The following is a 17,067-nucleotide window of genomic DNA, read 5'->3' as shown; positions in this document are numbered from 1 at the left end:
ACTTGTGCCTTTAAAGAGCTGTTTTCGAAATTGAACTAAACTTTTCATAGAAGACTTAAACAGCCCATGTTAATCAGTTTGCACGAGTCATTCTTTTGGGATCTTCTTAAATGAAGAACTCAAAATAATGTCTTTCATTTATGTTTTAGTTGTCTAAGATTACTAAAATGGGCCAGTTTAATTTGAGAAATATCTTACATGCCAATGAAGAAGAGAATTATTAGTTAATCGGAAATCTTAAAAAATCTTCATTTACGTAAGAACAACACTAAAATATCTTTCCATGCATTTACAGTCATTTCAGATGAGGTAGTATTGCCTATTCCTGGGTACTAGACGGAGGAACGAGGCATGAATAAGTGCATTTTTCCCTGGAAAACGGTGAAGGCTATTGAAATGTATCCAGGATTATTCTTTAAAAAGGAGTAGGGAAACGGGGACAATTATTAGGTGGATATTTGGATTAAAGATCAGGTCTGGTTATTTAATTACTCCTTGATATGCCAAGGAAGAGAATGCATTTTCAATGGATGGGATAGCATTACATATACTGTGCTAAATGTCATTTTGCACTTAACTCATTTAATCTTCGCAGTTAATTTACAACCTGGCGTAGCTGTTCCTTGGAATAAGTCTGAAATGGATAGGAAAATACCTCCGGCAGGAGGTATGCTCGGGGTGCTCATTAATATTTCAACCAACCTTTCCTTAGTGGGAATGATATAAAAACCTTCATTATATTATTAGTACACATAAAAGAACGTGAAGTGAATTTAAAATTATGACATTTGCCTTCTAATAAAAATCTTCAGTCATTACACACACACACACACACAAAAAAAAAAAAAAAAAAAAAAAAAAAAAAAAAAAAATGAGACATATTCCCTCCTGTCCGACGAAACGTCTCACCATTTACAAATATTGAATTCCAGTGTGAACTTCAATATATTTTCCATTTTATGAGAATCGCTGATTATGTATAATATAACTGTTACTTACTTCTAAAAATATTGCAAAAGTTTATAAAAACACACACAGTTTATTAACTTTATGATCTTTTACAAAATAATTCTATGGAATAAAATTCGCCTTGTCCGGTAGCAAGCTGCAGCTACGAAACCAAGGCAATGCAAATATTTACTCCGAATGGATGAGTTTAAGCTAAACTGGTTACATATCCTTACATCTGTTTGGATCACTGAACGATATTGAAATAAGCAGAGCTTGACAAATACTTGTCAGCTCTCCTACTCACCAATTTCCGAGGCTTACAGAGTAGACACAGTGAAATATTTCATTATTAATCAAGTACTGGTTAAACTTTCACTGAAGTTTTTCAAAACAAGGCCGGTATATCAAATAAAAACAAACAATGATAACCGCGACCATGATATCAGGTGCACACAGACATATGTGCAGTCCAGGTCCATGTGATGCGTGCTCGTCAGGTGGGGTTAAATGACTACACTAGCGTCACACCGGACGTGTTTCAATACTGTACTGTGCATATTGCAGGAATACATAACTCTCCGTATACACAACTTAATCCTTCATCCACATATAACCCTCAGCATATATAGGCTACTGCCGGATTAGTGGTTAGCGTTTCCGCTCTTCAGCCAGAAAGCTGCGGGCTCGAATCCCGCCTAGGGCATGGATATTGTGATTGTCTTTCACCTTCACACATTCATTTATACAAGTATATACACACTTTCCCAAGATGGAATGAGTCGCCATTGGAGAAATAGATCCAACTTTCTAGCAGTGTAAGAGGCTTTTACTCAGCAGTGAGTAAGATACAGACTAAATATCATCATAGACGTAACTTAATCCTCCATCCACCTCTCACTAATAGTATTTTTCCTCTTGTCACAACAAGAATCGAACGCCAGTATTTTCAAATAAACGGGCGCGATATACCGTCATTCTTCCAATTGCACTACAATCAACTATTCATTACTGGTGTTTCACCAATAGTTTATATAAATATAAGAAAAACATTAGTGTGCTTATGTTCCGCATTGATTGGTCAGCAAATTAAGCCAAAACACATTGGCCAAAAGTTTAAAACATTTAGTAAGACTTCGTTGACCGAGAATGATATGGTAAAAGGAATAAAATGCAAACGATATTACGTCTACAAGAGGACAGAAGGAACAGAATAGGGGGAAGAGGTTTTGCTAAGGGCATAGGAACTGAAGCCAGAAAGAGCAGAAGTACATCAGAAGGACAGGGATGTAGAGGGCAGATCATGAGGATCTCCAGATAAAATATATAATTGGTTGCTGCTGTAATCGTGGGAGTGCAAGGGATAATGTACATAACATGCATTAGCAAATTAGCACCATGAGTGCAGAATAAACAATTATGGGAATATAAATTGGGAGGAGGAATGGTCACAGGGAGGGAAGGAAATGGAATTTATACAGCTTCTGACAGATAATTACCTGAGGCAGTAGTAATGGAGGGGACACGATTCTCGAGAGTGCTGAATACGATCATAGTATCAGAGAACTTAAAAATTGAAGAATGTAGCCACGCCTCCTCCGCTTGGGGAAAGTGATCATGTAGTCTGGACTGAGAGATTGCCAGACATGTAAAATTTTCTATTAAGAATGGATATATGTGGAATTACAGAGCAGGTGATATCAACCTGAGAGGTCATATTTCAGCAGTGCTCTGGCATAATTTAGAGGAGAGAGATGTTGGTGGTGCATGGGAAGTGGTCAAAGGATGTTTAAAGAAAGCAATATCAAAATGTATACCCCGAATCAGGAACATAAATCCGGTAGGAACGAAATGGCTGAATAGCTTCATTAAGCATGAGTTGCAGATAAAGAAAAAGTTTTGGTGGAAATATAAAGAAAAATGCGATCAGCATGCCTATGAGTAATGCAAGGCACATGCAATTCTTGCCTGTGACCAGTATGTTAAGGAAGGCCAATTATTAGAGGAAGCTATCTGATGAGGTTAAAAGAAATCCTAAGGTTTTCTTTCAATAGGCTAAAAAAGCAGAAACGCCTATGAAAAGATGACTTTAAAAGGAGTTGATGGTGGAAAAGTAACAGAAGTAAACAAAATAGTTACGGAGTAATCACTTTGCATGGATATAGCACCTAGATAATGATGTTGCAATGCCAGATGTCACACCATCTGATGCGATATCAGAGGTTGAAGAAATGGAGATGCTTAAAATATTGCCAATGCGGAAACAGCCATAGGATTAGACGGCTTCGTGTATTACGAGAGTGTGCAAGGGAATTATGAGCTCCTCTGACCGAGCTGACTAATTTAAGCTTCATTACTGGTAAGGTGCCAATGGGGGTGGAAAGAGGGCAAAATAGTCCCACAGCATAAAGTGGACTCCCAAGTGAGAGAAGTAGCAAATTACAGGTTAATCAACATCTCAGGAGTCGTGGTTAAGGTATTGGAGAAATTAGTGAAAGACAGAGTTCAGGACTCTATATGAACAACATGGTTTTGTGAAAGTTAGGTCTTGACTTAGTAATTTGCTTACTCTTTATAATCAAATTACAATGGACATGGATAAATGAAATGGCTTTTCAGTGATATTCCTAATTTTCCGAAGGCATTTGACAGCATTCCACATATCTTGCATTACTGGACACACCAAGGACTTGGTGTTGATTGTGGTCATCTAGTTGAAGCTTAGAGGTCATATATAGCGAAGACAGCCAAAAGAACACTAGAAGAGGTTGTTGAAGAATACATTAACAAGCAGATATAGAAAGGCTAGGGTTCCCTACATACGGTTATAAGGCCATATCTGGACTACTGTGTGCAAATCTGGATACCCGGATTCCGTCTCTAGATCCTCTCTACTACTTCTAGTGGAGAGGATCTAGAGACGAGTGATAAAAATTGTGACATGTCTATGGAATACTCCCTATGAGTTTAGATTGACGGTCTGTGGACTTCAAAAACTAGCTGATATCTAGAAAATAGGAGAACTAATAGAAGCATATAAGTTATTAAAGGGATTTTATTGACATTGAGTACTTTTTTCAGTACACGAGAATGGAAATTATGCGTGTTACTTAGCAAGGGTATTCGCATTAGTCATTTTCTTAAATATTTTTTTCGGGGATAAAAACAAGTAAAAGACAATTTTAAGTAAAAGACTATATTTCAGAGCGATCTAAATTGTGCAAGCAAAGTCGTACACGAGCGCGCGCGCACACACACACACCAATACTGATTAATCCCTAATTTGGCCTGATCACACGCAGTCTCTCTCTCTCTCTCTCTCTCTCTCTCTCTCTCTCTAAGCATTCTTTTCACCCTTTGTGATACACCAACGACTTGGTGTAGCTGATTGTGGATACGTAGTTGAAGTTTAGAGATTATATGGCGAAGTCAGCCAAACCAACACGAGATGATATGAGATAGGTTTATTACTATTCTTCTTTACATGACCACTAGTCCCAGAATCGTTGCTGAACGAACTCATTTTGTCCAACTAAGTTTTTTCCTCGTTCCAAAAGGTTTTGGTCTGATCACACTCTCAATCGCTTTCTCTCTCTCTCTTAGCATTATTTTTACCACTTTGTGATAATGCGAAATGCATTTATGACTCCTCTTCTTTATGACTACTAGTCTAAGTATCTCTGTTGAACGAATTCATCTTGTCGTGAAGTTTTAGTTCGTTCCAAAAAGGTTTGGTATTGAAATAACGAAAAACTATGCAGGAGAGTAAATTTTTTAAGCATAATTTTCCTATAATATCACCGACTTTTCAATTTGATCAGTTCTTCTTTATGTGCTCATCACTGTGTTAACATTAGATCTCTTTGCAATTCAATCTCACACATGAGCGGTGGAATAATACAGAGCGGGGCTTCTCACATGGCGACCTCGAGGGCCACGTCAGACACACCAGCTTGTCTGAAATAGGTCAATTAGTAGCCGAACAGCGTGGAAGGTTTGGAGAAAAAAAAACAGCGCAAGTTTAATATGAATTCGTCTTCACAGAAGTTATTTTGAATAATAAAATAGGCAGTCTCGCAAAGTTCGATGCTAGGACCTGTCCTATTTTTAATATTGTTAATGATCTGTTTGAGTACAAAGATTTTCGAAAATGATGTCGTTCGCTGATGACATACACTGAAACGACTGTTGAGGATCTGCAAAATGGGATCAGCCATGATGTGTTGAAACTAAATAGGTGGTTTAGCAATAATGCTGGATTGGATGGCAGAGCGGGTAGCGAAGCAGTCTTCCAATCAAAAGGATGCAGATTCCAGTCCTTCCGAAGGCATGGTTTGTCAATGTCTTTAGGTGAGAGATTAACTTCATCGCCCGATGTGAGACCACCTCCCGCTTATTGGAGGCCTTAAATGGCTTGAAAACGTTCCACGTTCGGTCTATAGAGCAGGGATTCCGGAAAAGAGTATGCAAAATTGATAAAAATGGAAACAAAAATCCTCAGCCTACTCACTGTATAAAATGTACTATAGGTCCGCTAACAACTTTTCGTTGGTGGGAGCAACATAAAAAAAATAAAAAATAACGGACTTATTGGGTCCCAGCGTTAGCCTAGTGGCTTTGCTCTTCGCAACCATATGCCAGGGGAAGGAGTGACCTAGGTTCGATTCCCGTTAACATCAGGAGTTCAAGGATCTTCCTCAGCCATAGCCAAGTTAGCCTGTCTTGGGTGTGGATAAACAGCAGGGTTTTTCTCTCCAGTTTCTGCAGGATAAAAAATCCTTCAAAACTGTTGGTTTCCGAGATAAAAACTAGTGTTCAACCTTATTTACTGCGCGAGCTACTTTTCTATAAAAAGTTATTCCGCGATCTACTCTCTTATATAGATCACGTTCTGCCAACCTGATCACGCACAAATAAATAACTAAAAAAAAAATACACAACTAAAAACTTCATTTATGTATTTAAAATTTATTTATCACTTTTAATTATTTTAATACAACAAATATTTTAATACAACAAAATATATTGAAATAAAATATTTATTTCTCTACTTTCGAAAACCAAAGTTAGAAAAAACAACAGACTGATTACAACCTCACAAGTTACAAGAAATGCTGCTTGATTAAAAAAAAAAAATTCATGTGAAATTTGGCATTGTTTGGACCTCGCAATATTTTCATAGTCAAGTTGATATGAAGAAGTGGCCAATCACAGACAATCATCCAAATGATCATTTGTAATTCGGTTTCTTAACTGATTTTTTATGACGTCCATTGGAAAAAGCGGATTCTGACAAGTATGTCGATCCGAAACACGACAGAATTTTTCGCGCAATATCAGTTAATATTGGGAATTTTTCATGTGCATACTTCCAAATGACTTCACTGTTTATTGATTTTAAATGTAAACTATTCTGAATGTTTATTATATCAAGTTCTACTTCAGCTTGGTTTATATCAAACAGCCCACTAATTTTATTTGAAATTTCTGTGATGTCCAAGTTTTCTTAAAATGGATTATTGATAAAAGATACAATCATTTCAGTTTTATTAAAATCTTTAAATCTTGAATTTATTTCTTCCTCAACTAATTCTATCTCACTAATAAATTCTTTTAAATCATAGCAAAGCATTTCTTGATTTTGTTCAAAAAAGTTTAATAAATATGGGAGATGTCTAAATTTGTGGTCATTTATATTTTCTTTAATTTTAATTTCTTAATTTAAAGTTTTTATTGAACTTAACACGTCAATAAAATTTTTATCTCTACCTTCTTACTCTAAATTTAAATTGCTTAATTTCGTACAGAAATCTACTAAAAATGATAAGTGTAACAACCACCTTTGATCACTCAATTGTGGATAAATATCTCCTTTTTCATTAAGAAAAATTTTTATATCGTTAATTAATACAAGAAATCTTTCTAAAAATTGACTTCTGCTGAGCCAGCGAACATTATTGAACAACAGAAGTTCCCTATCATCATCTGCCTGTAATTTAAATAACCTCCGTTTCAGGGCTTTTCCTCAAACAGAATTTACAATTTTAAATGTAATATCCAAAACATCTTTTGTGTTTAATCTTTTACTCCACAGTACTTGTTGGTGAATAATACAGTGATATATTAAAAAATCTGGATGTTTGTCATCGTTTTTACATAATGAAATGAAGCCTGATTTATTACCTATCATTGCAGGAACACCATCAGTAGTAATAGACACAAGTTTAAAAAGCGGAAGTTTGTGTGGTTTCACAAATTCATCAAATGCCGAAAAAATGTCTTCTCCCCTAGTCCTTCCCAATAATGGTATAATTTTCAAAAGTTCTTCTTTACTTGAATAATCTTGAAATACCATGCGAATAAATACCATTAACTGAGCAATATCAGTGAAGTCGTTTGATTCATCAAATTGTAATGAAAACGCAACACACTGGTGAATGGTTGACGTTAACCTGACCAAACGTTTCTCCGGCAGTTGGAACTCTTCCTTTCGGCAATTTGAAACCTTGTCTGTGGCCTAGAAGTAGTCTCTCTCTAGCGACGTTTCGAACCAGAAGCTCATTTCTGGAAGCGGGAAACTCCTCTCCCGAGCAACGTGGATCCAGCGACTCTGGACCGGGCGGCCTCCTCTCTGACAGCAATTCTGGAACCGGGACTCCTTCTGCTTGCTTCAGTCCCTTTTTATTATGCCTCCTCTGAGACCTCGCATGAAGTTTGGCAACCCCCAAAGAATCGGTATGAGTCTTTCATCTTAAGTTTCAAGTTCGGCACGCCTTTTGTTCTCCTCCGCTTTCTTTTGATTGTAAGTTGCCGGCCATTGGAAAGTTGTTTGAACTCTTTCTGACTGACTTCGGAGATGTTTACACTTGGAGCCTGCAAACCTTTCTCATAGATACAAGTTTCAATAACAATCTTTCTAATGCCGCCATGTACAGTTTCGGTGAACAAAAACATTGATTTTGTTTTTAACACTCTAACATATTTTTATTAAAGCAGTATATACAGTTCAGTTAACTTCAAAAGAGTTATTTACAAAAACATCTAATACAAACTATACCGAGACAAACAAAGTTTATTTTTTTACAATATTCACATGGGGCTTAACCTAAATAAAACGTCGATGTAATGTGCTTCGGAATATTGAATATTTAAGCTACAATCGAGTTTTTACACTTTGCTTATAATCGTATTCACTTGGCTCGTTGTTTGACTTCCACTGATCCAAATTAATTCATTTACCCGGACTTATTAAGAAAATTACTGATTTGACAATTTTAACGAAAAATAAATAAACAAATAGCAATACACTTAAAGCGAATTAAAAATAATACAAAATAATGATAAATAAAATATTATGTTTTTAGTTTTAATTAAATTTGTAAGTAAGGAGGAATACACAAGAGATCGACGGGTTGAACACCCCTGACCACTACGAACATGGGATACGTTGGGGCATAGGTCTGACCACCTTATCCTGAGAACAGCTGAGGTCCGATGATTAATAAACCCTCGACACCGCAAGGTAAAAGAGGAAAAAGGAAGATGAGATGAGATGAGATAACGGACTTAAAATCAACAGCAATAAAAGTAAATATGTATACTTCACGTTAACAGATTATTTGCATCATGGAATGAAACGAAATGTAGTGATCTCCAAAATTAATTATAGCTTATCAAATCAACAATATCATTCAAGTATTTGGACCTCCATATAGACGGCAACCTGAAATAGACCTCTCATCTCTCATTTTTAACAAAAAAATTGTTGAGGTATATAATTAACAGAATAAATTATGTTAAAAATTGTAAATGCAGCATTCTTAAGATATACATTTAATTATACACTTAAGATGCTTATTCTTGGGTAAATTCCTCACTGCAATATGGTATCGCTGTTGGGGTGAAGATTACTTCAACAATCTACTTCCTCTGATGAGAATACAAAATAGAATAATTAGAGCAATAGTCATTACTGACTTCGCATTTTCAAGCAATTACCCGTCTGCTATTCATAATATTTTGCCATTACAGAAATTCTACCTTTATTGTTGTATACTATATGTAAGAAATTACATTATAAACAAAGAAAAAAAATTACAGTGTTGACTATGGTTTACGATGGGGCTGGAATTGGCTCATAGTTCCTTAGGTAAATAAAGTAGTTTTTCATAAATGCTTTGAACACTTAGCAACAAGTAGCTGCAATAAACTGCCTAATGAAATAAAGTTCATAACTTCAGAATAAGCTTTCAGAAAAGGATTGAGAATTTAAGAGATCACTGTGACTTATATATTACAGGGTGTTCGGGATAAATTTGACATATTTATAATTAATTATATTTTTCCGTAAGTTACATGTATTAACACACACTTCTCTTCATTTAAAAGTTTGGACCCTTCTTCATTCACATACAAGATGTCAGAAAGGATGGATAGCTGGAACCCACCTGAATCATGGAAGAGAATAACTTGTATCATGATGATTCGTGCCCGCCATCAAAATAAGGATATTACGACTGCTGCCCAATGCTCCCTGAATACAGTAAAAACAATCAGGCATGAACTAGAGACTTGCAATGGTGACTACGAGGATGTAGCAAGAAGAAAGATCCCTAGCAGACGATCTGATTGCGTTCGTACAGCAGAATTCCTCGCAAATCTGCAGGAACAGGTGTTGAAGAACCCTGGCATTGGAATTCGGGCTTTGTTCGTGGAGTTGCTAACTGTAGTCAAGCCCTGGATAACAAGGGTAGCCAATGTTAGGCCGTATGTATGGCAGCAGGATTCGGCCCCTTGCCACACCTCTGGGAAAAGTCAAAAATGGTTGTCTGAAAATTTCTACGACTTCACCAGTTATTATCGTTTGCATCACGTCATCAGTCTTAATAAATCCAATTTATCACCAAGCTGATCTACAATTGTAGCCATTACTGATATTACCAATAAAGGTAGCATTTCTCTGTTAAGATGTTAGAACGTTGCTTCCTGAATTACATTATACTGGTTTCATTTAAGAATTTATGAAAAGTGTGCCATTTAACTGCATACCTCTTATTCTTTTTGTATTTTTTTATTAAATGACAATTTCTATGCGAAAGTATCATTTCCCAGTCCTGACTGATGATTGGCCATCAATACTTAATTGAGAAGACCTGATTTATCAGTGCTGTGTGTGTGTGTGTGTGTGTGTGTGTGTGTGTGTGTGTGTGTGTGTGTGTGTGTGTTAGAGAGCGAGAGAATTGCAAGTCGAGAAGGGTGTAGAAATATGTGCCTAGTAGCTTGGCAAAGGATTAGAGTTTGGAAAATTTTGTTTTACTCGCTTTCAAAATACCATTCAGATTATTATTATTATTATTTTTTGCTAACATTGCGATTTGCGTTACAGTTGGAGTGCAAAGTAAAACAAAGTTCGGATTTCGTAGCAGTTGTGATACGCAGAATTTCTTTTTTAGGTTAGTTACATTAGGCCACTCATAGGAGAATCAAGACTACGATAATAGTCAGTCAGGAATATTAATGGAGTGGGAAATGAATACCGCTTACAAATATTTCGGCTGTTCAGTCGATGCAAGGGTTTCGATCAGGAGAACAGAAAGGCCAATTACACCATGTAAAGCAGAAATCACGAAGAAAATTATCCTATTCGGCACCAAGGCGTTATCAAAGGGTAGGACAATTGAGAATGGCTGAATGAATGGCGTTCCGTATTATGGGAAATTTAAACAATCTTATGGTTGAAGTTGTCCACGCGATTAGCCTAGTGGCTGTGCGCTTCGCAACCATATGCCTGCGGAAGGAGTGTCCTAGGTTCGATTCTCGTCGGAGACGTGAGGAGTTTAAGGATCTTCCTCAGCCATAGCCAAGATAGCCTGTCTTGGGCGCGGGCAGTAGGGTTTTATCCCCAGTTTAGCTGGAGGTTTTTCATCTCGCAAAGCACGCAAATCGGCCTTGTGAACACACACGGACTACAGTCATGAATACCTCCATTATGGATGCAGTAGTGAAGTGGCGTACCGGCTGCACTATTTCGCCGTGACTCCTCATTAGGAGGAGACCCAACCCGTCTGAATCAGACGAAAGGGAGAGATAGATGGTTGAAGTTAACAAATAGAGAATCTCATAACATGTACATTATAGATGAAAAAAAATGGCTAAGAAGAGGAGAAAGGTGTGCGAGATTTAATATGAGATAAATCTCAGGATTATGAGATTTCGTAGCCGGAAAATTCGTCGTAAAAATTAACCACAATCTACTAACCAACCCATTAGTTAGAGGAAGGTAATTTTTTAAAAATTAAGCTTTCTAACTTACAGTCTGCTACCCGTAACTATACCAAGGAAGGTTATCTGGGCATTTGAACCAGACTGACTGCAGGAAGGACAATTTACGAGAGAAATAGCCAAAGAGATCGGGATGGTTATTATAATCTGGAGAGCGGTAAAGATAACAAATGAGAGGAAGAAAGTGTATCAGGGAAATTTTGAACCACAATGTTCACAATAAACCACGTGTCCATTTGTCAGATTTGCATGCAATGGCAAGCACGTGACGTTCACAATTTTTCCTAGTGTATTTCCGTAATTCAGGTGGAAATTAGTTGAGACAGGCAGTTGAGATTGCTTTAAGACAAGAGATTTTAAGTATTGATGCACGTGCTTTTGTATTGTAATTAAGGTTTTCACATCAAATCATCGACATTCGTTTTCAGAATGTTAATACTGCGGATGTGAAATCATCCACGTGCATTAGCGATGATATATGTCGCGGGTTGTTTAGCTGAAGTCGATTTCTGTGATTGTGTGTTTTCCTTTTAATGCGATTTTATTCCCGCCGCGCAGAATAACGTACTTTTCATGTTCTGTTTCATATTTGATAGCATGGAAGAATATTTAAATAAGCATACGTACTTAAGAGGAGGTAAAAACTAACGAACATGTCACCCATTAAGAGGGAGCACAGTCTCCTCTTAATGATTAGCCTCGAGAGTACTCCTCTACTCCCAGCATACTGTCCCACTATGATTTTCAATTGGCACCACGGTCAGATTGAAGTGACGGCAGGCTGCTTAGTGACGAGAGAAATATACCCATTGGTATGTTTCATTCGAAAACAGGAAGCGTATCAATACTTATTTCAATAAAACGTTCAACTTAAAATCTATAGATGCATGATATATGATAATGTAACTGTCTCCTTTAGGGTTAGCTGAATCTTAATTTTCTCGGCTAATAAATCCAATACATCAGTGCCAGCAAAATGCGGTAACATTTCATAATTAAGACATTGGTAGAGGTTAGAATTTATGTCGAAGCCTAAGACATTATATATCATAATATAGGATGCATCCAACTTTTTCGCCTGTACTGAGTATGGTGATGGAGACTAACCTTCTACCACAAACTCTACAAGGGATTGCCAAAGTTCTTATTAGTGCTGTTTGCTTAATCCAACCGAAGGACTTTGACGGATCCGTAAGTTGCCATCACCTCAATGTATCTCACAGAAAATTGTGAACCGCTTGTTAAATTACATAAACGAAACCTTTGTGCGTAATAAATTTTTGAATTATAATACAAATGACAATATGATTTAATAGTGTTTATTCAGTTACAGCTTCGAGCTCAACTAATACTGATAGCTAAAGAAATGAGACAGGTTGACCATCGACCCTTAAAAAGTTAGCTAGAACAAAAGGAGCTCAACCCTTGGGAATGAAATCCGTTAGATTAACTTTTTATTTTTAAATCAAAACTTGAATTAATATTTTATTTTATTAACAAAGCAAACGTACTAGCAAAACAAGAAATGTTAAACTCCTAAGACTTAAAAATCGTCCTCTCTAACTAAAACTTAAATCCTGTGCCTACTACCAAGACCCCTGCACTGACAGGGAAACACTTGTCGATGACATGTGCCTTTCTTGAGGAGCGCGATACTTTGGCCAATCAGTAAAAACACTACGCTCTTCAAGGGAGAGAATGTGTTATCACCACCCAAACTTCGGTTTTATCGTTGTTTCGTTTGCATTTGCTTGGTTAGCAAAATATAGTTTGCCATCATTCTCTACTAAGCTGATGGGAAAAAGCTGAAGCCTTTCCAGTCCTTTAGAGTACGTCAGCTGCCAAATGTTTGAAGACGGATAAAATGCCTCGGTTTGATGCGCGCTGGGGCGCTGACCTGCATTAGCTTAGTCCATCGCACCCACTCTCCTGTAATCCCGGTATTACTCTTTTCTCTAACCGTACCATACCGCGAGAGAGAGTACACAAGCTTACGATTTCGCTTGAAGAAAATATTATTAACGCTAAAACCTGTCGAGAGTAACAGGATAAAACATACCTAAATTCTTGTCGGCAACCTTTTAGGAGAAAATTATTTAAAGAAGTAGAAGGTGTACTAAGAAACTAGGAACCCTTTAAGTTATAAACAAAAATAACGAGAGCATACTTCAATAGTTAGGTATTATTCAAACATGCATTTTATATGCAGTAAAAAAAAAAAAAATTAAATATATGATGTATTTACTTATTTCTTGCGTTCTCTTCTGCTATTGAGGCAGTCTTTTCCTGCACAGCGGTTCAAACATTCGTGGGAAAGACACAAAATTAAGAAATAAAGTAGAAAACATTTCGTCGATTTTGTGCATTATTAGGACAATTATCCTTTCAGAAGATTTTGAAATCGTCGCTGATCTTTTCAGTTACTATTGTTGGCAGTGACTCGAAATAATATTTTCCTAAAACTAGTGCTGTGGGAAAGAATCATTTTTAATATAAAAATATCTTCACCTGATATTTCGTGACATTGTTTGGGTTGCTGCTACTCCACATTACACCTAAAATTCTACTAACAACCCGGTAGGTTCACTTGTGAAGAACACAAATCGCAAAAATAACGTTTGCAAACTTGAATACTTTGAAGGCTTTAAAGACTTGGTTTATTTACTCTAAAAAAAAAAAAAAAATTAAAAAAACATTTTTCATTCCGTTGACATTAATATGCAATGCGTACATTAGAATTCTGGGAATGTTTAAACATAACTCCGAATAAGAAAACTTTACATATCAATATAAGAATTTAAGAATTAAAAAAACAGGCGGAATTTATTTTAAGTGCATAACTTAATATCCTGGTGTTTTAACAATTAAATATTTATACACAAATTAAGTGCGTTTTTCCAAGCCCGTCATTGCTAAAGGCAAGTATTTGTGCATTGAAAAAACTACGACATAACTGCACTGTACATGAAATTAAAGGATGCATTTTTTTCAGTAACTTTTTTTCATACGTTCATTCATAAGGTTAAAGGTATGTGATGACAGCGTGTACGAAATTTTCTCGCTTGTGTTTAAGAGAGTTTGCTTTCTGAGACATGGTTTCAATTTCTCTGTAGGAACAATTCTTTATTTAATCCAATTTTCTGGTTTTAAAAGACAGTTTTTGTGACTTTGTTTACTCTTTTTTCTTCTCTTGATGAGCTGTTAATTTATCCACACTCGTTTTTTAATTACGTGCAAGATTTTCATTTACTTTCTTCTTGATATTTTGCTTTTTCTTTAGAGCGTCAAAATTCTCTTTTAAAATTATCTATGAAACAAAAACTGTCTAAAGCCAAATGTATTATATTAAATGACAAAAATCCAATAATATTTTGCTTTACAGAATAAAGTTTGAGATCTTATTATTTACGTCACTAACGAAATGTTCTCATGATTTGAAAATCTCAAGTAGAGATAACCGGAACCAAAATTAAAACACCAAAGCACTTCTGCATATCCTTGAAATAAGGATATTTGATTAATTTTCATTGCATGAATTCAGGGCCAACCCTGAATTTCTAAAATACATTGAAATACTCCACTAACGTAAACACTGAAAATCAGGTTTAATGTTAAAAAAAGGGAGCAAGATTGCTGAAGTGGAAACCTTGCTCGTTTTATTCAAGTGTAGGAAACAGTACTTCTTCCTCAAAACTAATGTAAGCCATAAATTTCTGAAAGGAATTAACCAATAAAATTCTTTTTTTTTTTGATAAAAGCGGTCACCACTACGAGTCTTGGTTATACGAATTCGCAAAAAATACACTTAAAATTGTCCCTGAATATTCATGGTTATCATGATAGGAATGAACACCAAAATCTTTTCCCTTACAGTCCTTCAACTCACCTGAACACCCAGCACAGCTCAGTCGAGTTGCGCATGCATACACACATGTATAATCTGTTTCCCTTGTAAGTTGGTAACCAAATTATTATTATTTACTGTTGTGTACCCATGATCACAAAGAAATGCAGCTCCCTTGCATAAAAGAAAAGGGCACTACCTCTAATTTCAAACAAATACTGGATGTTTAAATAGATACTGTCAAGTTGAAACTAAGTGGTGAGCTAGTGACACACATCACCCGTATCCTCTGCATATCAGACATGAAAGCTGACTAGAGAGGAAAGCAAACAGTCCTTGATTTCTTCTTTAAAGAGCCGATGAAGGAAAAAAATTAGTCATGGGAAAAGCGCTTAATTACCCTCAGCTGGGGACACTATTCTCCAGACGTTTATGGAAGACAATGAGATGGCAATGGAAAATTCTTCCCTTGCCGACTAACTCCAAAGCAGCAATTTAAATGGTTTTAAACTGCTTTGTGTTTTAAATGGTTTTAATTATTTTTACGCTTTTCCATAAGTAGCAGTGTCATTTTTGACACTCCTACTTATGGAAGTGTTTCTAATACCAAAAATGTCCATTTTTGTTACAGAAACATTTCCAATGTATTTATCTGGTAAGTTATAAGAAATCGCTTTGTAGAGATTATAAAAGTGTATTTAACGTGCGCTTTATTTGTATATGGGTGCATTTAATTTTAAAGAATGCCCCGAGTAAATCTAGTTCCATCAATGAATTATTAGAAAAACAAATAGCCGTTAATTAATAACAGCTAATCATTAATAACAACATTTATATTACAACTAAGATTTACATTATATAATCACATCAAAATTCTTATAAATGCTATTTTATCGAAAGGTCCCTTTTGGAATTAATTTTTCCAATATAATGTATAACAACCTTGCGAAAGGGGGAAAAAAAACTTTTGAGAGCAAATAAATTTCTCAACTGAATGCACACTCTAATTTGAGATAAATCTTAAACGTTGGTTTTCTAATTTTGAAATGTTAGGAGTCAGTTTCAAAGTGACAACAATTTTTCTGGTAGTCAAAATTTAGTTAATTTTATTTGCAGTTAATGAAATCGGAAAACAAATTTAAAGTTACTTGCCATAAAAAAGCATCAGCAATAATATTTAAAAAAAAAAACAGTAGAAAGTAAGTAGGTGAGAAAAAAGCGGGAAATGGTACAATGGCCTCCATTTATCTATGTATAATTAAATTGTGAGCAAATATTTTGGGATTACAGTGAAAATACACAAAGCAGGAAGGGATAGGTGAACGCATGCCTGTAAATAAAGTGAGGGTTTTTTTTTTTTTTTTTTTTTTTTTTTTTTTTTTTTTTTTTTCAGTTCGAATGCAGGCAGGTAGGCCATGAAAAGCCACAGAGGTTTACTAACAAAAATTGATTTTGGTGTGAGATAGATGGTGGGGAGTTCCGCTGTGTGCAGTAATGTAGACCGGTTGTGCGCATAGGTACTTTCCCCTATAATAAGTTTTTGGCCTCCTTGTGGGGTATTGTGGCATGTTATATAATTATAATAATAATAATAATATAAACAAGCCAACAAATAAGAGTAACTACAATTTGAAGGCTTTTTCTAGATATTCAGTATTGTAAAACACTACAGTGACGTTTTTCAAAACAAGGTGCTCAAATAGTAGCCTACAATTACAATACTGAAAATGAGTTATAAAAAAACATCACAAAAAGAAAGAATGAGGGGTAAGACACGTAAATTATTTTTACAAAAATTAGATTTACTTCGATATTTCGTCTGTTAACTAGACATGGAAACATCATCAGGAAAAGCATTAGAGAAAAATACAAAAGAAATCTGATCAACCACTCAAGAAAAATGCAAAAAGATCTGAACTCACTTAACCACATTTTGTCCTTTAAAAAAATGCAGTTGATAATATAATATATAATCAATCACGTGAGTAATGAGA

The 17,067-nt window shown here is 35.6% G+C and overlaps 1 protein-coding gene across 1 annotated transcript in view; it reads left to right on the top strand.

Annotated features, from left to right (window-relative positions):
• Positions 1 to 17,067, top strand: part of LOC150094607 (cell adhesion molecule Dscam1-like) — a 198,716-nt gene that overhangs the window by 122,025 nt on the left and 59,624 nt on the right. The window lies entirely within an intron of this gene.

Source organism: Typopeltis vanoorti, chromosome 21 (genome assembly GCF_054136105.1).
Source record: "Typopeltis vanoorti isolate ZY-2024b chromosome 21, IOZ_Tvanoo_1.0, whole genome shotgun sequence".
NCBI classification, from domain to species: Eukaryota; Metazoa; Arthropoda; class Arachnida; order Uropygi; family Thelyphonidae; genus Typopeltis; species Typopeltis vanoorti.
This window is presented reverse-complemented; position numbering and strand designations above follow the sequence as displayed.